The sequence below is a fragment of the Ursus arctos genome, unplaced genomic scaffold (genome assembly GCF_023065955.2).
Source record: "Ursus arctos isolate Adak ecotype North America unplaced genomic scaffold, UrsArc2.0 scaffold_7, whole genome shotgun sequence".
Taxonomy (NCBI): domain Eukaryota; kingdom Metazoa; phylum Chordata; class Mammalia; order Carnivora; family Ursidae; genus Ursus; species Ursus arctos.
Genome location: NW_026623089.1, coordinates 58621504 through 58645133, shown reverse-complemented (window position 1 = coordinate 58645133; position 23630 = coordinate 58621504).

Sequence of the window (23630 nt, the reverse complement as noted above, 5' to 3'; positions counted from 1 at the left end):
AAAAAAAAATCTCAGTTAAATAATGAACCAACTAATAGTTCTGTTTTCTAGGTTGGTATAGCCTGTAAATTGATAAATATTTTTTCTGCTTTCACAGTGATGCCGGTTTTTACTTGCATGTTAGCTCTAATTTCATTATGCTTTGTAATAGGCTTATCATTTCTCTTCAGATTATGGCAATAATCTCCTACCTGTGTTCCCTGCTTCCACTCTTGGCTTATAATCCTTTTTCTGCACAGAAGCCACAGTGACCATTCAAAATTATAAATCCGATCATGTCACTTCCTTGTTTGGAACTGTAAAGGTCTTTTCATTGCCACCGAGGAAAGACAAAATAAAGCAAATAAAACACCTTTACTGTAGCTTAAAGACACTACTTGATTTGATTTCTGGTTATGTTGCTGATGTCTTTTCACATCTTCCCCTTTTGTTCTTGTTCAATAGACTCCATAGTACCGTCCTCAATGTTCGTGAGCTGTGCCAGGCTCTTTTCTGGGTTGTATTTTATGAGGCTATTCTTAATGTTTAAAAAACATATTCTTATATCTCCATACAGCTAGCTTCTTTTTCTCATTCTTGTTGCTGTCCAGATAGGACCTTTATGAGAAGCTTTTCTCAGTACCCCATGAAAAATAACCCTCTATCCAGTCAGTCTTTATTATGTTACCTGTATAACTTAGCAAAATCTGTAATCATTGTGTCTACACCCATTTGCTGGTTCATTTTATCCATTTGGATTAAATCTACTGGAATTTAAGCTACTTTTTTAAAAATAATATTTATTTTGTTATATTATTTGACATTTAAGCTCTTATTCATTGTGGTGTCTCCTAGCCCCGATCGAAGACTTCACAAATAGTAATCAATCAATACATACATCTTGGTTGGTTGCTTGGTTGCATGTCTAACTTTGCCCTTGATTAAAATCTCTGTGGAATTAAGGTATTAGTTTGACTCATCTTATTCTCACACATGACACTCAACTAAGCTATCTAGATAGAGTGTACATTCAGTAAATATTTTATTACACTATACACAAGTCAGTAGTAAGAAAAAAAAATCAAAACCAAGGGCCAGATTGAGATTAATTAACTAAATCACACTCCTCTAGTGTTGACTCTACCATGAAATCCACTTATTATTTTTAATCAAGCTATATAGTTCTCCAAATATGAGCAGTTTTCAATGTTCTTTCTCAAATAGAGAGTTGTTATGTCTGTGGCAAAATATTTCTTAACTGAGGTAGCATATTAGAATCATCTGAAGAACTGTAAAATATACTAATATTTAGACCTCACTGCAGACCAAAGATGTACAAATACTTGAAGTTGGGGTTCCAGCACTGGCAGTTAAAAAAAAACAAAACAAAACTAAGTATATTGAATATAATCAGAATTGTAAACCACTGACTGTAGCCAGTTGTGATATTTTTCTTTTATCATGGATCCAATGTGTATTAATGATTACATCTTCTCTAAATGTTCAATAAAAATGTCTGTTTTCTTTTATTAACTCTGAGTCTACATATTTACTCATCTATGTGTCTATTTTTTTTCTGCCCTTTCCTAATAGAATCCTTATCACATGCAAAAAAGATTTTCCCAATCCTTTATTATAAGATTCTTATGAATAGGAAATCTTATTGTTCGGAATACTACATTGCATCAAAATAGCAAGTCAAATATCTGTTTTTTTATTATCTGAATTTATAAAATTATAAGGCATATTTGCAGTTGATTTACTAAGACTAATCTTTCAAATCTGTGAAAAGAAAAAAGTGTCTAGCTTGCATAGATGGTGCACCAAGATGGGCTTTCTGGATGCCCCTTGTAGAAATAAATAAAATAGTGGAAATATAAATATATATATTAAGCATATATATTAACGTCTACATTTTACAGTATATCTAATCTATGATTGTATATCAGTTGTTCTGTGTAGCTTACTTAAAATGCAAAGCCAGGGTTTACCCAAGATCTACTACTGAGTCAGCACATCTGGAAGGGGGCCTAGGTATATTTACTACGCTTAACCTTTTATTATGGAGAATTTTGAATATACTTAAAAGTAATGAAACTGGAAAATGCATCCTTATATACTCATTACCTATCCAGCAATCGCCAGACCATCGTCAATTCTGCCTTATCTATAACCTTACTCCTTTTCCCCTTCCTGGAAGATTTTGAAGCAACCCTAAACATTACATTGTTTCTTTCACAAATATTTTGGTATGTATCTCTAGAAAATACATCATCATATCTAAAACAAAGAAAAAATAATTAATATTACCAAATATTTTATAAACGCTAAAATTTCCAATGATCTTACTCCCCCACACACTTTTTATAAAGTTTGTATAAGTAAGGGGTTAAAGCAAGAAAGGTCTATAGTTCTTTACGTTTCTTTTAATATATAAGTTTTCCTCCATTTTTTTTTTCTTTCAATTTATGTGTTGATGAATAGACTGCTTGTCCCATAGAGTTTCCACTCTCTTGATTTTGCTGATTCTTTATGGGGTGAAAAATATGTTTTTGTTTTCTTCATATATGAAGAACATGGGAGATGTTGTATTCTTTCACCAGGAGTAATAAAATGACTGCTACTATTTCTTTTTTTCTGATTAACATGTGTTGACAATTGATTTTGTTTTATGTCTGGCATACCATTGACTATTTATTTATTTATTTATTTTAAAAAAGATTTTATTTATTTATTTGACAGAGAGAGACACAGCCAGCAAGAGAGGGAACACAAGCAGGGGGAGTGGGAGAGGAAGAAGCAGGCTCCCAGCAGAGCATCTGATGTGGGCCTCGATCCCAGAACGCCAGGATCACGCCCTGAGCCAAAGGCAGACGCTTAACGACTGCGCCACCCAGGCGCCCCACCATTGATAATTTAACAAAAAAGGAAGGGGAGAAAAGAATGAGATTCCTGTGTGTGGCCAAGGAGTAGAAGGATCCATTTTTTTATTTGGTGCTTGAAATTTTCTTTCAGTTCAAACACCTTAACATTTGAATTGTTATAATTATAGACTTTCACTGACATGAAGGATATAAGCCAATATTATCCAAACTTGTCTGATCATTAGAAAGATACATATGCCTTGACTAAAAGATTCCTGTGATACCCTGTAGTAATAGTTACTCATAATATCTGGAGAAAGGGACTGGAAACCTACATTTGAAACTATTTTCCCAGAGGATTTTTATGAAGAGGTAAAATTAGAAAACAATGGGATATACATTTTTTTTAAGCCCAGCATTCATTGATTAATCAAAAAAGACAATATGCTTGCTTTAGGTTTTATAATGACTATTTCCACTCCTGTATCATTGCAGAATATTTTTAAAAATATATGGGGGCTCCTGGGCAGCTCAGTTGGCTGAATGTCTGACTCTCAAACTCAGCTCAGGTCTTGATCTCAGGGTCGTGAGATTGAACCATGAGTTGGGCCCCACGCTGGGTAGGGAGTCTACTTAAAAAAAAAACAAAAACAAAAGCAAAACATATATATGGGTGTGTGTTTGTATGTGTGTAGTAGGAGATGATTATTGGAACCATGTTTATAATAAGGAAGCTACATTTTAGAGAGGTGAATTTATTCCTTCAACGGAGGCACTCAGTCTCAAATCCAGTTCCTCTGGATATAGCAAATTCAATAACTTTTAAACTACAGCAAGCTTTCCTACATTTAGTTTGCCCTAGGTAATAATACCAATTCTTCCGAAACCCAATTCTGCAATGCATTAATTTTATAATTGTTATCTATAACTAATAAAATGTTCAGGTAATTACTAACAATTAGGATGACTTTCATGATGGAGAAATGCTTCCTACCAAGCACTCCCCTCGTAATATGCCTTATTCCAATTAAACAGTAGATGTGTATCAGTCTTCAAGCAGCAGACGCTACATTTATAACCACATTGTCTCACCTGTGGTTAGTGCTTAGATGTGGTATCTTGTCAGATGTGAGGGATTCTTTCCATATTTTTCTAAGAAAATTAATATTTCAAGTGAATTGCCTTAAAATGATAGTAAAAGAAATATAGGTGAGATAACATTACCTGTTTTAAAAGTCAACTTATTTTGAGTAGAATATGGTGGTTCCTGATTCCAGCAAATAGAGCAGTTTATTTCTTGGAAAGGCATAATCATGGCGCAAGTGTTTTGACACGAAGAGCTTACTTTGATCGCACCTTGATTCAGAGCTGCAGATGGTGCTCTTAATTAAAAGAGACTGGACCTTAAAAGAAAGCACTCTACACTTTTCATTCTCAGGAAATTGAATCTTGAAGGTCTCCGTAATTACCAATGCCCGTTTTAGTCCTCCTTAAAAGTAGAATAAATTTTAGTGATATTCCAAAATTCCAAAAATGCAAACCAAATTGATGGAAACAGATAATGAGATTACTTATAATTTTAGCTTGCCCTTTAAATTTCTAGGTAGTGTGTTGATGAAACCACATGCATATATGTCCCAAAAGTTTTTCATTAATGTTTACTAGTGATTATTATGACAATGTCAAAATACTCATGGAAATATAACCAAATGGATTTTATATCTAGAACGAGAGTGATCTGAGTTGGTCTTAAGGCAATATGGAGCAGGAGAACAAGTTATGATTGAAGTGTTAAATATAGAAGGTATCGAAATTAAGTTTAGGGCAATTATGTTGTTTGCTTTTAAAAGTTTTACTTTCGTTTCTTATTTCCTGTGTTTTATTTTTGCTTCCAAGCTGTACTACAATCATATTTGTTGTCAAAACTAAAAAAAAAAAAAAAAAAAAATGCATGTTCAATTCTTAAATGAGATTATTAAAATTCTCTTGGGAAAATGGCTTTGATAAATAGATTTGGCATACTTGTTGCGGAGTATTTTTGAAAAAGTATGCTATGTTAAATAATCGGAATTTATTTCTGTAGGTACTATCTGGAAGTTATTTGTTAATGTTTAGTGAGAACTTGAAAAATAGTGCCACGTCATTTACTAAATAGTCTATTCTTTCTCCCTTTCTGATTATGCTATATTAAATTATGCCAGGGATCAGCAAAATACAACCTACCACCTGTTTTTATAAATAAAGAATTATTGGAACACGGCAGTGCTTATTTGTTTATAGAGAGTGCATGGATGCTTTTGTGCAACAAGGCAGAATTAGGTAGTTGCGAAAAAGACTATGAGTTTGTAAAAACTAAAATATTTACTATTTTCCCTTTGTTGACATCTGAATAAGAGAAGGTAGGCAGTAGAAAGGGAGCTGGAGGAGAGAGAAATAGGTATGCTATTGAGGTCAGAAAACACATGCACACGCCCATATTTGTATGAATCATTTCTCATCATCTATTGTTTCTCTCATCTAGAATATGTTCTGAAATGCATATGGCGAGTCTTATTTGTTTATTTGTACCCTCTCCTTTAACATGGTTACATATTACAATATTTATATATTATATTCTAAATTATGAATTTATATACTTTCCTAAATTTTCTTTCCCATTTATTCTCTTATTAGTTCCTCTATTAGCACTAATTTTATTTCATGAGATAACACAATGCAAAATCAAAGGCTAAAGAAACCATGACCTTACAAATTATGGAAGCAACTCAAATTTCCATCAGTAGATGAGTGTATAAAGAAGATGTGGTATATATATGTAGTGTGTATATATATATACACACACACACACAATGGTATGTTGCTCAGCCATAAAAAAGAATAAAATCTCACCATTTGCAACAACATGGATGGATGTAGAGGGTATAGGGCTAAGGGAAATAAGTTGGTCAGAGAAAGACAAATACCATATGATTTCACTCATATGTTGAAATTAAGAAACAAAATAAATGAAAAAATTAAAAAGAAGGCAAACCAAAAATACCAGACTTTTTTTTTAAAAAGATTTTATCTATTTATTTGTTGTAGAGAGAGAGAGAGCACGAGCAGGGGGAGCAGCAGGCAGAGGGAGAAGCAGGCTCCCCACTGAGCAAGGAGCCCGATGTGAGACTCAATCCCAGGACCCTGGATTTATGATTTGAGCCCAAGGCAGACACTTAACTGACTGAGCTACCCAGGCACCCCCCCCAAAAAAAAACCCAAACAGACTCTTAAGAGAAGAAACTGATGGTTATCAGAAGGGAGGTGGGTGGGGGGATGGACAAAATAGGTGATGGAGATTAGGAGTATACTCATCTTGATAAGCACTGAGCCCTGTACAGATTTGTTGTATCAGGGGCACCTGGGTGGCTCAGTCCATTAAGTCTACCTTCAGCTCAGGTCATGATCCTGGGGTCCTGGGATTGAGCCCTGAGTCAGGCACCCTGGTCAGTGGGGAGTCTGCTTCTCCCTCTCCCTCTGCGCCTCCCTCCGCTCGTGTTCTCACTCTCTCTCTCTGTCTCTCTAAAATGAATAAAAATATCTTAAATAAAGGATGGTTGAATCACTATATTGTATACCTGAAACTAATATAACACTGTATGTTAACTATACGGGAATTAAAATTAAAAAATACACACACACACACGTATATATATACCAGGAAAAAAAAGAAAACTGAGATAGAAATATTTGCAGAATTAGTCTCTCCATTCCTCAAACTGGAGAACAGGATTGAAGTGAGGAGGAAGATACAGAGAGGAAAATCATTCATTTAGGAAAGGGAAGAAAAGCCCCAAGCACAGAGAGGAGTCTGAGCTTCTAGCTCTTCTAAATGTGAACATCCACAGGAAAGAATAATCTAGTCTGTGAGTTCAGTTCAACTGACTGTCCTGGACACTTGTATATAGGGAACCCACTGAACAGGGCGTGTAGAATCTGGACCCGTGGAACGAAGATGTAGGCATGGAGACAAAATCGGTCTCCCAATCAGGAATCCTGAACAGAAACTGCAAGAGTATTTCCCGGTATGCTAGTATACCACTGGGCACACTGAAAGTATAACAAATATTTTGATTATACCATTATGTAATTTAAAGTATATTTAAACAACTTTATTATTTGTAATTTCTACAATAATTGAATTAAGTATAATTAAGTATAATTAAATTGTGTTTAGTTATAATAAATTTATAATTTTAAAGTAATGATTTAAAAAATACTTAGCCCGCACCTCATGAAAACTTACATGCAACCTTCAAATATTTATTTAAAACTCTGAATATAAGCTTCTCTCCAGAAAAGTATATCATGTGGTTATTCATCATTGTCTCTCAGGATTCTCAAAATTCATGTGCATCGGAATCATCTGTGGCGTTGTCATCATCCCCAGAGACTTAGTCAATAGCTTCTGATTTTAGGGGGTAAGTAAATAATATCCCTTTCTTTCCTCGTAAGTTCAAACATGTAGAAGATACATGTAAGAGTTAAACAGATGGGGATGAAAACATTTTTAGCTGATAGTAGTACTGAAAATGCAGCTTTTGGTTTATAGCTAAGTGGGTTTACTCATATTCCACTCTTGAAACAGTCAATCGTAGGCAGTCACTGCAGTGTGGACCGTCCCTGGGCTCCGCTGGAGACGGAGCCTCTCATCATGATTCATATTCTCACAAACAGGCTGGCTTCAAAGACTGGTGAGCTAACTGGGACCAGTCCCTCCTCCCAAACCAACGAATCAAATAAATCGGATTTCCTCCCAAGAAGAAGAGTAAATAAGATTTAAGGAGAGACCAGTAATGTTACCTTTTATTTTACGTACTTCCATGTGCAAGGATTAAGATGTAGGAGGAGAAAACCCTCCATTGCCACCACGTTCTTTAGTGCGCTTTATACCTACTCTGCAATTTGAATCAGAAGTAGTCTCTGATATTAAAAAAAAAAAAGCCTGCACATACTGGCTTGTATATTCAGACTTACCTATGAAAATGTTGATTATATTCCTGTGATTAAATGAAAGATTTGACCTTGACAAGTAACTATTGTGCTCAAGCAACCCACGTTTTGGTTTAACCTAAATGAATGAAACTATAACGGGTTGTCTTTATATTGAGTACTTTGTTTATAATCTCTAAATTCCTTCAAACAGAAAATATTAGGCATCATATTTTTTAATAAGAAAAAAGCAGGAAAAAATATCAGGGCAAAACAATTATTTTTAGAAAGGAATTTATTATTATCAAATAAACAGAACTTCAAAAGGTACATTATGAGTTCATTTGAATTCCCCTAGATGTAGACACTGAGACAAGGATTCTAGTGCAAATGGCTTATTAAGGAAATGAGAAAAGGAAGGAAAGGGAAGATAGCCGATAAGAGAGGCCAACGTCTGTTGTGGGCTCTGGAACTTTTTCCGTGGTAAGATGCAGTATAGGGCATGCAGCTTGCAGTTCTCCCACCCAACATCCAGATGCATAAGGTGAGGTAAGTGTGCACCAACTCCTGTCAGCCATGAGGAAGGCACTCGCAGAGCCTGTTTATTCCCTAGAACACCTGGCCTGCCACAGGGGCAACAAAGCTGGCTCCTGCAGCAGGAGAAAACCCTCAGGCAACAGAATGCAGATGCTGGAAACGGAAAATCAAGCTGATGTTACCTCACCTGGTAAGACGCCAGAACTTTAACACTTTCTGTTTCATTATAGGGTGTTTGCTGTATAGTTTGTGAAAATATGCCTTATTTGATCAAGGAAATTCCTTTCTATTCCTAGTCTTGTGTCATGACAGGGGATGTTGAATTTTATCAACCACTGTATTTGTATCTACTGAAAAACTATGATTTTCTTTTCTTTAATCTTTTGATAGGGCAAATTATAATGACTGATTTTTGAATATTAAACAAAACACATCGTCCTTGAGTAAATTGAACATGCTGTTCATTTATTATTCATTCAATATCTTCTTGAAGTTAGGATTATTGCTTCAATATCCACTAGGAGAGAGACTAGTATTCTTCTGTTCTTTTTATATTCTATTTGGCATAAAAGTTAGGCTGGATTCATGATACAAGTTAATCGTTCTTCCCAATTTGTCAATTCTTTGAAAAATTTTCTATAAGATTGACTGTAATTCTTTCTTAAATAATTGGTATAATTCTTCAGTTAAGCATTTGGAAAACTTGGAAGTTATGTGTTCAATATTCCAAATAATATACAATACTCAGGAGTTCTTGCTTCTTGTGTCATATGTAGTAAGTTGTATTTTTCTAGGGAGTCTTCCATTTAATCTGAAGTTTCTAAACATACTGGCATATTTTTATTATTTTATTTTATTGTTTTTTGGTAATACCTGTAGAACCTGTTGTAATACCCTATTTCTTCTTGATGTTGATATTCACTATTTAGGACTTTTCTCATATTTGATTCGTCGATCTTACTAGAAACTAATCAATTTGATTAGATTTTTCAAAAATAATGTCTTCTTTTATTCTCTTTATTGTATGCAGAATAGTTAGAAGCATCTTTGGCCTCTACCAGTAAGATGCCAGCCGTGGCAATAAAAAGTGTCTCCAAATATTGCCAAATTCTCCTGGCATGCAAAATTACCCTGCTTGAGAACCATGGTTTTAGAAGGAAGTCACAAACGATTCAGTAAGGACTTGAGTTTCTGCAGTTTACCACTAACACCTAGAATCTTGCCCCTACGAAGTTTCATCATTGTATGTCTGAGGCAGCATCTGTTAGCATTCTTTCGTTGGGTTCTTGCTCATTAGGTGCCCTGAATGAATTTGCTCTCAGTGAGGTCAAAAAATATACTGAAAGAGAAGATATAGAAATATCAAATGATCACTTTCAGAACTGCGGACTGACTCATTATCAAATGCTTCTCAAACTCCCTGTGGTGAAGGACTTTTTTTTCTTTTATATAATCCATAGTCAGATGATATTGATAAAACATACTAAAAAAATGAATTACCAAAAAAACCAAAACAAAACCCCAACCTCATAGTGGATGTGCTTCCCTTTGCAACAAGGTCAAATTCCTATTAAAAAAATCAATAATTCGGTCTAAGTCAATTTGGAAAAGATTTTTTTAAACTTTGGGTAAAGATTTTTTTAAAGATTTCTTATTGTTTGTTTGTTTTTGTAATATTTAGTGAAAAGAATAAAAGCAGTGATTAAAGAGCCTGTGTTCTTGTCCTTCGAAGAAAGCAGAAGCAAATCTTTTTTTCCTCCCAGTTTCACTGAGGTATAATTAACAACAACAAAGAAAGATATATTTACAATGTACAAAGTGATAATTTGATATACATATACACTATGAAATATTTACTACAATTAAGTTAATTAACACACCCAAAGCCTCACATAGTTATCTTTTGTGTGTGACTGTGGTTAGAATGCTTAAATCTACTCTTTTAACTAATTTTAAGTATTTAACACATATTATTAACTATAATCACCATGCTGTACATGAGACCTCAGAAGGTATTCATCTAATAACTGGAAGTTTGTACCATTTCATTAATATCTCCCATTTCCCATTGCCCCATCTTCCAGTCCCTGGCAACTTCCATTCTACTGTCCATTTCTATGAACTCAACTTTTTAAAAATTCCATTTATATGTGATATCATACAGTATCTGTCTAGCATATTTTACTTATTCTTCCTGATTCATCCATGTTGTTGCAAATGTCAGGATTCCCTTCTTTTTTATGACTAAATAATAGTGTATTGTGTGTATATATATGTGTGTGTGTGATATCTATCTATATCTATCTATCTATCTATCTATCTATCTATCTATCTATCTATATGGAGAGAGAGAGAGAGAGATCTCACATCCAGTCATCCTTTCATGGACACATAGGTTGTTTCCATATCTTGTCTATTGTGAGGATGCCACAATGAACATGGGAATACAGGTTTCCTTTAGATATAGAAGTGGGGTTGCTGGATCATAAGGTAGTTCTATTTAAACTTTTTTGAGGAAACTCTATAGTATTTTCCATAATTACTATAGTAATTTGCATTCTCACAACAATGTACAAGAGTTCTTTTCCTGTATTTTTACCAGCATGTTATCTCTTGTCTTTTTTATAATAGCCATCCATTCTAACAGACGTGAGGTAATAGCTCATTGTAATTTCGATTTGATATTTTCCTGATGATTAGTGATGTTAAAAACCTTTAAATATAGTTGCTGGCCATTTGTAAGCCTGTTTGGAAAAATATCTTTTCAGGTCCTTTGCCTGTTTTCTTAATTGAATATTTGATTTTTGTTACTGTTGTGTGAGTTCCTTATATATTGTAGATATTAACCGCTTATCTGATGAATGGTTTACAAATATTTTCCCCCATTCTATAGATTGCCTTTTTATTTTGATTGTTTCCTTTGTTGATGTAGTTTTTTAGTTTGATGTAGTGCCACTTATTAATTTTTGACTGTGCTTTTGGTGTCATATCCAAAAAACATCATTGTCGAAACTAATGTGAAAGAAATTTTCCCTATGTTTTTCTCTAAGAGTTTTATAGTTTCAGGTCTTATTGTTAAGTCTTTAATACATTTAAAGTTAATTTTTATGAGTAGTGTAAGATAGGAATCCAGTTTCATTCTTTTGCATGTGGATATCTAGTTTTTCCAACACCATTTATTGAAGAGACAGTCCTTTATGTTGTGTGTTCTTGGCATATTGTTGAAGATCAGCTGACTACAAATATGTGGATTTATTTCTAAGCTCTCTACTTTCTTCTATTGATCTTTATGTTTGTTTTTATGCCAGTATCATGTTTTGATTATTATAGCTTCATAATATAGCTTGAAGGCAGGAAGTATGATCCTCTAGCTCTGTTCTTTCTCAGGATTATTTTGGCTATTGGAGATCATTTTGGGTAGTATGGATATTTTAACTATATTGATTCTTCCAATCCATGAGTGAGATTATCATTCCATTAATTGTGCTTTCTTCAATTTCTTTCATTAATGTCTTATAGTTACCTCTTTGGTTAAATTTATTCCTTTTTTTGTTTTGTTTGATGCTATCATATATGAGATTTTCTTAATTTCTTTTTCAAACAGTTCATTATTAGTGTAGAAATGTGGCTGATTTTTGTATGTTGATTGTGTATCCTGCAACTTCACTGAAAGTGTTCAGTAATTCTAAGAGTAGGCATTTAAACATAGGTATCATCTCTCTAAACTTCCATGTTAGAATGCTCTTACGTCATTCCATAAGTTCCAGTCAATTGTGTTTATCTCAACATATTTTTTAATTTCTCTTTTGATTTCTTCTTTGATATGTTGTTGTTTTAGGACTGTGTTGTTTATTTCCACATATTTGTGAACATTCCAACTTTCTTCCGTTAAGCATTTGTAGTTTCATACAATTGTGGTCACAAAAGGTATGTAATATGTTTTCAATCTATTTCAAATTAAGAATATATACCCTACCTTCCTTTTTGTCAGGGAGTGAGAAAAGGATACACTGTCAGATTGGTGGAATGATGTTAGCAAACTGGCAGAATAGGAGATCTGTACTGTCATCCTATCACAGAACATCAGTTTTGGTAGTTGCCATCTCTGACAATACCCAAGGTTTTTGTTTTTGTTTTTTTTAAGATTTTATATATTTGTCAGAGAAAGAGTGAGAGTGAGATAGCACAAGCAGGGGGAGCGGCAGGCAGAAGGAGAAGCAGGCTCCCTGCTGAGCAAGGAGCCCAATGCAGGACTCGATCCCAGGACCCAGGGATCACGACCTGAGCCAAAGGCAGACACCTAACCAACTGAGTCACCCAGGTGTCCCAGGAGCCTGGGAGTTGAGAGAAGAAGTCCCAGTACTCTGTTGGAGAAAATAAAATCCAAGAATAAATGCACTGAAGAGGGTGAGAGTAGCAGTCTTACTCTTTACTCACCTTAAAGGTGGCATGGTGCCAGAAGAGCCCCCAGGGCCTGCAATTTATCTCATGGGGGAAAGTGAGGTAGTGGGAGTACCCATCCAGCTTCCTCTGCTATGCAGTATGTTGGCAAAAGATCCACTTCTTTCTTGTCTCACCCAGATTACCAAGGTGGTCTGTAAGTTTGAGGGGTTGGGAATGGCTGAGAGAATAGCAGCCAAGTCTTAGACTCTATTAAAGGGATACTATTAGTCACTTCTCAGTCCTTCCTACTAACCAATTCATGGACTCCATCAGAAAGTTGCCCACAAGCCACAGGAAAAGCCTCACCTGTGGATCCTCTCAACTGGCCCATAAGAAACCCAACTGCTTTCCATGCTTCAAATCTCTTCTAACTCCCCTTCGGCCAGCTCTCAGTACACTCCCACAGATAGTGAGAGCAGGCCTTATCAGTCAGTTAGTGGCAAGCACAGAAAGCTAGCCTGATCATGCAGGATTGAGAGAAGGCTCACACACTTAAACATTTCAGGGCACTTCTCTTGGGAAAACAAACAAGAGGCTCTCAGCACCTGAGTTGGCTTTGTGGGATCAAGTGAAGTAATAAAATCTTAAGAATTCCCTCCCAGAAGAGAAAAATAAATATGGAGTGGGTGCATCTATTGAAAAGGCTTGAGAGAACCTCAAAATCCTTAACCAGATAGACAGGTAAAGATATCTATTTCTCAAAGCCAGTCCATAAAGACTGGAGGAGCTAACTGCTTCTTCAAATGATGAGACAGTCATTCAAAAGTTCAAAGAAACTGAAAAATCAAGGAAACATGTCAGGTCAAAAGAATTCAATAATTTTCCAGTAACTGACCCTAAAGAAATAGAGCCCTATGTCTGCTTGATAAAGAATTCAAATAATTATTCTAAGGAAGCTCAATGACCTACAAAAAAACATATATGAACCACCAAATATAATCAGGGAATTAATACATAAGCAAAATGAGAGATTCAATAGAGGCATAGAAATCATTTTTAAAAATTAAGCATATTCAGAGGTGAAGAATACAATGAATAAAATGGGAAAAAATACAATAAACAGCATCAACAGCATACGTGATCAAGCAAAAGAATCTCTGAACTTGAGACAAGTCATTTGAAATTATCCAATCAAAGGAGAAAAGAAGAGAGTCAAGAAACCCTATGAGACTTATGAGACACCATCAACTGAAACAAAATTCACATTATTGAAGTCCCAGAAGGAGAAAAAACATGGACATAGGCAGAAAGCTTCTTTAAAGAAATAATGGCTGAAAATTTCTCAAATCTGGGCAGAGATATGAACATCCAGTCACATGAAGCTCATAGGTTAGATTCAACCCAAAGAGGACTTCATTGAGACACATTTTAATAAAACTGTCAAAAATAAAAAACAAATAATTTTCAAGCAGCAAGAGAGGAGAAATCTATTTCATTCAAGGTTAACTCCATAAGGCTGTAAGTCGATTTCTCAGCAGAAACCTTGCAGGCCAGGAGAGAGTGGGATGATATATTCAAAGTGGTGAAAGGAAGAAAAACAAATCCTGTCACCAAGAGTATTTTACTCAGCAAAGCCATTCTTCAGAAATGAAGAAGAGATAAAGGTTTTCTCAAACAAAAGCTGAAGGAATTCATCACGACTAGACATTTTATATAAGAAATGCTGAAAGGAGGGGCGCCTGGGTGGCTCAGATGGTTAAGCTCCAGCATTCGGCTCAGATCATGATCCCAGGGTCCTGGGATTGAGCCCCACATCAGGCTCTTTGCTCGGCGGGGAACCTGCTTCTCTCTCTCCCTCTATGGTTCCCCCTGCTTGTGCTCTCTTGCTCTCTCTGTCAAATAAATAAATAAAATCTTAAAAAAAAAAAAAAAAGAAATGCCAAAAGGAATTCCTCAAGCTCAAATGAAAGGATGTGAATTAGCAACAGGAAAACATATCAAAGGGTGAAGCTCAGTGGTAAAGGTAAGTGTATACTCAAATTCAGAATATCTTAGTACTGTAATGGTGGCATGTAAATCACTTAACTTTAGGATAAAGATTAAGAGACAAGTGTTTAAAATGACTAGCTACAATAATTACTTAATAGATACACAATATAAAAATGTAAAATGTAATGTCAAAAACATGAAATATGAAGAGAGGGATGTAAAAGGATAGTTTTTGTTTGCAATAGAAGTTAAGCAGTTATCAGCTTAGAATAGGTTGTTATGGGACATGTGTTTTATATAAGTTTTATTATAACCACAAGCAAAAATCTATAGTAAATACACAAAAACTAGGGAAGGAATCCAAGCATACCACTATAGAAAATTATCAAATCACAAAGGAAGACAAGATAGGAAGAAAGGAACAAGGAAACAACAAAACAGCCAGAATAATTAACAAAATGGTGAAAGTACATCCTTACCTATCAATAGTTACTTTAAATGTAAAGAGATTAATTCTCCAATCAAAAGACATAAAGTAACTGAATGGAAAAAAATAAAAAGATTTAACTATATGCTGCCTACAAGAGGCTCACTTCAGCTTTATGGACACACAAAAGCTAAAGTGAAAGGATAAAAAAAGGTATTTTATACAAATGAAAACCAAAAGAGAGCAAGGATAACTATACTTATGTCAGACAAAATAGAATTTAAATCAAAAGCTATAACAACAACAAAAAAGGTCATTATATAATAATAAAAGTGTCAATTCTTCAAAAGAATATAATAATTATAAATTTATTTATATTTGTAGCATCTAAACATATTAAGCAAATATTAACAGATCTGAAGGCAGAAATAGACAGCAATACAATAAGACCTGGAATCTTCAATACCCCACTTTCAACAATGGATAGATCATCCAGACAGAAAATCAATAAGAAAATAAGGGACTTGAACTATACTTAAGACCAAATGGACCTAACACACATGTTGAATATTCCATCCAACAGCAACAGGATGTACATTCTTCTCAAATGCACAGGGAACAGTCTTCATGATAGATTGTTAGGTCATCAAGCAAGAGTCTTAACACAAACATGAAACAATATATTTAGATTATCTGTACAAAGTGCTGTCATTTTGGTGTACCTTTTATAGGTGAAGAAATTGTGTTTCAAAAATTTAAGAAATTTTGCCAAAATCATTAGAAACGTTGATTTATAAAGCTAGGATGCTGAATCAGGTTGAAACCACATATTTAATAACTTGTATATTATCTCTATGAGGACACATTGTTTTGTGTGTTTCACAACCGAGTATTTCTCAAGTGTCTAAAATAGTGCTTGGTACCTCACAGGTGAGGAGAGAAGGGAGATGGCAGAGAAGTAGAGGAGGGAGCAAAAGAAGGAACTTTATACCACATATTTTTTAGTGGCATTTTTACTTCACTCCCAATGTTGTGTAGCAAAAGTGTTCTGTTACAGAACTTATTATACTAAATGTTGAAATCCTTAAATAATCATTTCATGTCCTGGGTCTCCATGACCCATGATTCCTCCTATTTTCTCCTCAACAACAACACACAGAGTAGTATTCTTGGAGTTATCCAATATAAAAAAAGTCTTTTGGTGACTAGTGAGAGATTATTGTGATGCTTCCATTGTCAATAGTGGAATATTTTTAGTGGATATTTTCCAGTTCTGTCCTCTGTGCAAGCAAATCATATTTAGATACTTAAAAGAGCTTGTTTTTATTTGCTATTGCCAGATGTTTTCTATTTCAGTGACAAGAGTCTTTTTCCATGCATATTACAAATCACATTGATTTTGAGCCATAATAGAGATGAAAATGAACATGTAAAACAAATAAAATATGCTTCATCTCTATATTGCACATCCTTTTTATTCTGATGATACATTTAGCACATAGCCATTGTGAAAAATGTGGAGAAGTAAGGACAATAAAAATAACTGTTCTTATCATTCTACAATATTTTATTTTGGCATTTCTTGCTAAATGCCAAGAGTAAATTTTTATAGAGTAAACATATAGAATAGCTTCTTATCATTCCAAAGAACATAAATTCTATGAGCTAGTAGATGGCCAATGTTATGATTGCCCTGAACCGCCTTGGACTATCACAGAATTCTGGTCTTGAGATATTGTTGTGTATATATAAAATTGTTGAAATTTTCTTATCTCAACTTTAAAGAAGATCAAAAGGGAGAATATTTATTTGGGTACATTGATGTTTAAAGAGTGGCTTTGCAAGTTTCGAACAAAAGTTAACAAGAGTTACTGTCAATCCTACTCTGCTGATTTCCCAGAAGACACTGGCTATGGCTGCCAATGTGATTGAGCATTAATTGTAAAATTAGTGTAATAGTACATCATAGCATGGTTGTGAGGATTAAAGTGATTTCTACATAAAATGCTAAGGAAAATATGTTGTATTGTTTTTAAAGACGAAAACTAAGAACTTAAATAGCATTCATTGCAAATCTCCAAAAGGAAACTTTACCTCAACTGATATAAATGACTTATGATTCAATAAATGTTGAGTTACTATATATACAAATGCGCAATGATCAGACCATATATAATAATAGAGCTCTGACCTATATCTTCTGCAACAACTAGCCTGGAAATCTGAGCCAGAATTTCTAAGCAACTAGCCTAGGAAGCTCAAACACAACCTCTGCAACATCCCGCCTAGAATTTTCAGAACTTGGACAGCTTCCCCACTTCTAACTCAAGACTAACCCAAGAAAGTTAAATATATTCTCCAAATTAATCACCTAAGAGACCCCATTTCTAGTTAGCCCACCTCCAGCTTCTTCATGCCAACAAAATCCAATCAAAGCGTACCAGATATGATAGTTTATTGATGATAGATAATGATTGATGATGATAGTTTTCTTTCTCATTTGGGTGGTTTTTACTTATTTATTTCAAGAATGCTGAAAAATCAACATAAAAACATTAAAATTCCATCAGCTACTTTATCATAGTCATGGTGTCAATCACATGATTCATATAAACAATGAACATCAAATTAGGAGAAGACTCTCATATCATATTTCATAAAGAAAACCAGTGGCTATTCCTAATATGGTTGGAGCTGGATTGATACATTATGTATTATGCTTAATACATAACACTTGGGGGCACCTGAGTGGCTCAGTTGGTTATAGCGTCCACTCTTGATTTCTGCTCAGGTCATGATCTCAGTGTTGTAAGATCGAGACCTGCATTGGGCTCCATGCTCAGGGAAGAGTCTGCTTGAGATTTTCTTTCTCCTTCTCCCTCTGCCCCTCTCCCTGCTTTCTCTCTCTCTCTTTCTCTTGAAAATAAATAAAAGTAAACAAATAAGATCTTTTAAAAAATACATAACACTTGAACATCCATTATTACACATTAGATTTACTTGACTGAACAGTAATTCCTATATAAGAAGTAAGTTTCATTATTTATTTATTCTTTTCTCTTTTCTTTTCTTCTTTTCTTAATTCTAGTATATTTAACATATCATTTTATATTAGTTTTAAGTGTGCAGTATAGTGATTCAACAATTCTGTGTATTACTCAGTACTCATCATGGTAAGAGTGCTTGAATTCCCTTTACTTATTTCACCCATCTTCCCCTCACCTCTCCTCTTGTTTCTTCTATCTAGTTAAGAGTCTGTTTTCTGGTTTGCCTCTTGTTTCTCCTTAGAACATTTGCTTTGTTTTTTAAATTCCACCTAAGAGTTAAATCTTCTGGTATTTGTCTTTCTCTGACTGACTTATTTTGCTTACCATTGTACTCTCTAGCTCGATCCATGTTGTTGCAAGTGGCAAGATTTCATTATTTTTTATGGCTGAGTAATATTCCATTGTGTATATATGCCACCTCTTCTTTATCCATTTATCCACCGATGGACACTTGGGCTGTTTACATAATTTGGCTATTTTAGATAATGTTCCAATAAACATAGGGGTGCATATATCCTTTTGAATTAGTACTTTGATATTCTTTGGGTAGATACCTAGTAGTGAAGATTATTGTATCGTAGGGTAGTTCTATTTTTAATTTTTGAGGAACCTCCACACTGTTTTATACAGTGGCTGCACCAGATTGCATTCCCACCAAGAGTGCGTGAGGGTTCCTTTTCTCCACGTCTTTGCCAACATTTGTTGTTTCTCGTATTTATTTGTTCTAACAGGTGTGAAGTGAGCAAGTTTCATTTTTAAGGAAACCTCCAGAAAGAGAATGGCCTTCCACATTAGGAACATAAACTTGAAAACATTGTCATCCAGAGCTTAACAGTAGAGATGCTTTCTTCTAAAAGGAAGTACAACTTGAATGTGGTTACACAAGTGTTCAATAAGTGAGGTAAATATATTTTAAAAAGGAAAAACAAACTGCACATATCTCACTGTAGAAATATATTTAAAACATATTTTTCCTGACTATGAAATTATGATATCATGAAAAAAAGTTTTGTTTTGATTCTTATGCAATGTTAGATAAAACTGACATAAACTTGAGGCCACACCATTATAAGATTCTTTACATCTAGATTTTTAATTTAATTGTAAGGTGTTTACACTTTATTCTTCAGTGACTGGAAGTGCCTACAGTGTTTGAGGAGTAAGGTCATTGTTTCATGAAAATTGCACAGAAATTATTGCAAAATATGAATGTGAAGATGCATGCCAAGACAATCCTTGATAATAGTTCGTATTTTTTGGCTGACTCAATTGTTTTCTAGCATTGCCTAATTTACCAGTGCTTAGGTTTCACTGGTTAGTTAGCTACCTCAGGATGAGAGGTTATTGTGTTACTGATTCACTCTACAATGAGAAAGTTAACATTTTGATTGTGTTATAGTATTGTCTCTCTTTAAACATTCTCAAGAGAAAGAGTGGAATTTTGTCTCTAATTTGTAGAAGATTCTGCATTTTTGGTATTTCTTCCATGGGGTTTTAGAAATAAGTTAGCATCGTGAGTCCTGAAATACAGCCATTGACTCCTCTCCTTATTAGCCTCTCTGGCATCACTGTGGAGTTAGTCAGAAACATGTACATGCAGTCTTCAGTGTTCTTTCAAGTTTAGGGGGTACTAGTTGCTGATTTAAGGCAAATTTCAGACTGAATAGGAAACTTGCCTCTAGACTATCTAGGGAGTCACAGAAACAATGTCAATTCTGTTTGACAAATATATCATTTAGTGAATATCTACTCTGATTGTATCAGTTGTGCAAAGAATGGCCATAATATTCTAAAAATTTGTTCTTAGAAGGATCTATTTCAGTGAAAGTGCCATTCTGAAAAGTGGCAGCCAACAATAATAGAGAAACTCCACCTTTGCATGGAATGTGCTCATTACTTGTTTTAGAAAGGAAGTGGCATGGGTATTGAATGTGTAATATGAGGTTTCCAGGAAATGGAAATTCAACATGAACTTTGTCTGCAAGCTGCATATGAATATCTGCCTGGAATGTATATTATAGGCTTCATGACTCTCAGAAGCTCATGGAAGAAGAGTGGGTGTAGTTATTAGCAGGGAGAAACCTGTTAAATTTTTATTCTAAGAAATCTAGTAATTGATAATATGTTTAAATACCAGTGAAAGCTTATATACGTGAAGTTTATGGACTTACCAAATAAGTAAACTGTTTTTGTTGTCTGACTATGATAATTAAAAAGCCTATTGGGACACCTGGGTGGCTGAGTTGGTTAACTGTCTGCCTTTGGCTTGGTCATGATCTCTTGGGGTCCTGGGATCAAGCCCGTCCTCAGTCTCCCTGCTCAGTGGGGAATCTTTCTCCCTCTCCCTCTGCCCCTACCTCCCTCCTCCTGCTCATAAGCACTCTCTCTCTAAAATAAATAAATAAAATCTTTTTAAAAAGCCTATTAATTAAGGAAATATAATTTGTATATGTGAGCCTTTCTCTTTTTTGGTCTCTCTATCACTATCTCTATGTCTCTCTCTATATATGTATGTGCTTTGTCTCCAATTTCTTTCTTTTTTGGTGGGGAGGCAGAAAAAAAAGATTCAAAGACTAGCAACTCAGAAATTGTCACTAGTTTAAGTATTTCCTTTCCTTTATATCCTTTTCTCTTTGCTTTTGTATACATACATGGGGAGAATTCTATAGTACAGTGTATCTTTATCACTTAACTTACCATCAACATATAAGGCAGTTATGCTATCTGTCCAGCACTATTCTAAGCATTTTGCATGTACTAACTCATTAAATACTCCAAATAATCACTGACAGTAGGGCTATTATTATTTTGTTCCAACAATGAGGAAACTAAATGTATAGATGCTTAAATAATGAAGATAGAAGTGGTAAAAATGTAATTCAAACCCAGAGAGTCTGATTCTAGAACATAAACTCTTGACTGATATATTTTGATTTTCAGTTCTGTGCTCTGTATTTTTCTGCATAATAAAATATACTTTGCTATTTGTTACTGGTAATGGTTGCCTAATATTTTATGACATCTGATATTATTTATACATGAGAGTGGAACAAATTTAATATTACTTCCTATTAATTTGCATAAAGTTTTTGACTTTCTCTTTAATAGAAAAAACAGGGTGGAATTAGCATTTTTTTTTCCTTCACAATGAATTTGCGTTTTTAGAAATGGTCACTAGTAGTGTTTTTTTTTTTTTTAATTTTTTCATTATTGAGTTCACCTTACAAGTTAAGAAAAATCCTACTGTAAATGTTCCTTGATGAACTAAGGACATATTGCCTTCAAGTTTTGTTGCCTTTTCAATGTAGAAGGCTGCTATTATCTTGGAATGGCCTTATCTGTGAGGAGAAGTGCAGGTTCCAAAATTGCAGTTGCTTTAATGGCAAATCTCAAGTGAATCTGCTATTGAAGTCACTGTCTTTGCACATAAAGAATACAAGATATTTTCGAGATGAGAAAATTCTGTTTTCTTACCTTGAGAAAATTCTCACTTCGTTGTCATATTCAATACTCAAAAGGCTGTGCTCAGCAAAAAAATAAAAAAAAAAATTAAAAAAATCACACTCATCTTTCACAAGCTTACAATGTTTACTTCAATTATTTCATGAACTGTAAGATCTTAAATTCATACTAATCATTTCCATTTTTGATCACAATTTTCATTTAGATGATCTCAGTTTGCTTAAATAGACACTTTGAACCTTTTATTTCATAAACTTTTTTTCCTTTGCTATGGAAAAAATCCATAAGGTGTTTCCATAAGGAAGAGATATACATGCTTAAATATGATACGTATACTTATTTGTCTGCTGTGTCTTTATATATTCACACTGCTATAGACTGCATATTTGTATCTTCCCCAAAATTTATGTTGAAAACTAACCCTCAGTGTCATTGTTCTAGGAAGTGGGGCATTTGGGAGGTGATTAGGTCGTGAGGGTGGAGCACTCATGAATGAGATGAATACATTTATAAAAGTGTCTATAGAGTTCTCTTGCCCTTTACACCTTGTGAAGTTACAGTGAGAAGACAGCTGTCTATGAATCAGGAAGCAGTCTCTCACCAGATACCAAATCTTGGATTTTCCGGGCTTCAGAACTGTGAGAGATAAATGTTTGTTGTGTGAGCCACCCAGTCAATTGCATTTTGTTATAGTAAGCCCAGATAGACTAAGAAAATATCAATATCCACTTATATCTATATCCATATTTATATATGCAATTCTATATTCTATCTATATTTGTACAGTTAGGTAGATAGATAGGTAGATACATAGATAGGTAGATAGTAATTGGATAAACTAGAAATCACTAGGGTTTTTATCATAAAATAGCTAGACCAAAGAACAAATTTATAGCACTGTAATAACATTTTCCATAGCATGGGTCATTTGATCTATCATCTATCTATCTATCTATCTATCTATCTATCTATCTATCTATCATCTATCTATATATTTTTGCCTTTTTAAAACAGAGACTATTGTATTGGAAAAAGAAAGTGATTTAAACGACTAGACTTAATAATCAGAATCCATTCCACTGCGACATAAGAGAAATACAACTCAAATTGCCTTACATAAATAAGGGAATATATTGGCTGTATACTATGTATTTATTTTAGAGAAAGAGAGAGAGCAAGAATGTGTGAGTGAAAGCAGGGGAGGGACAGACGGAGGGGAAGAAGGGGAGAAAGAGTCTCCAAGAGATTCCCTGCTGAGTGGGGAGCTGGATGTGGGTCCTGATCCCACCACTCTGACATCATGACCTGAGCTGAAACCTAGAGTTGGTTGCTTAACTGACTGAGCCATGTGGGCATCCTTTGGCTTATATAAATGAAAAATCCAAGAGTAGGTTCGCTTCTAGGAGTGGCCAGGTTACCAGGGTCAAGCCATGTAGTGAAAGTCCGGCCCGTTCCCATCCCCCCACCTGCGTGTCTTGGCTACGCCTTCCTTTAGGTTAACTTCACTGTCAGGCAGTAATTCTCCAAACTTTGTGGCCACTGACAGTTCCTTACAGGCCTTAGAGCTGGTGATTATACTAAAAAGAGAGATTTACCTCCCAAGAACTTCCAATAAATGCTGGGAGTGAGTCTCGTTCATTCTCTGGAGTAATTTTCAAATCGCTGAAACAGGTGATGGAATTCACTCATTGGCTAGGCCCAAGTTACTAGAGCTGACACGGGGTTGCCCCCATGGACGGAAATGAGGAAAGAGTATTTTCAAAGAACAATTGATATGAAGAAAGTAGAATGAAAGTCTTGCAAGCAAAATTAGGTACACTTGACATAACATATAAAAAGCATAAATAGCTTTCTGGTAGAAGAAGAATATCTTGAGCATGAGGTTTGACTGAAATTTAGAATGAACTTGTGTGTTGAAAATGGTAGAATCTGTAAAGTTATTATTTAGAAATAGCAAGTAGATCAATATCTACC